The 228-nt window shown below is 51.3% G+C and overlaps 1 protein-coding gene across 1 annotated transcript in view; it reads left to right on the top strand.

The window, feature by feature from the left end:
* Window positions 1-228, top strand: part of LOC107689607 (cip1-interacting zinc finger protein-like) — a gene marked incomplete at its 5' end in the record, with an annotated part of 23,379 nt that overhangs the window by 21,934 nt on the left and 1,217 nt on the right. The window lies entirely within an intron of this gene.

Raw genomic sequence — 228 nt, 5'->3', positions numbered from 1 at the left:
CTGTGTCTGTGAGTGTGTGTGTGTGTCTGTGTGTGAGTGTGTGTGTGTGTCTGTCTGTCTGTGTGTGTGAGTGTGTGTGTGTGTCTGTGTGTGAGTGTGTGTGTGTGTCTGTCTGTCTGTGTGTGTGAGTGTGTCTGCGTGTGTGTGTGTGTGTGTGTGTGAGTGCGTGTGTGCGCGTGTCTGAGTGTGCAAGTGTGTGTGTTTGAGTGTCTGTGTGTGTGTGTGTAG

This window comes from Sinocyclocheilus anshuiensis, unplaced genomic scaffold (assembly GCF_001515605.1).
Source record: "Sinocyclocheilus anshuiensis isolate Anshui unplaced genomic scaffold, SAMN03320099.WGS_v1.1 scaffold1613, whole genome shotgun sequence".
Taxonomy (NCBI): Eukaryota; Metazoa; Chordata; class Actinopteri; order Cypriniformes; family Cyprinidae; genus Sinocyclocheilus; species Sinocyclocheilus anshuiensis.
This window is presented reverse-complemented; position numbering and strand designations above follow the sequence as displayed.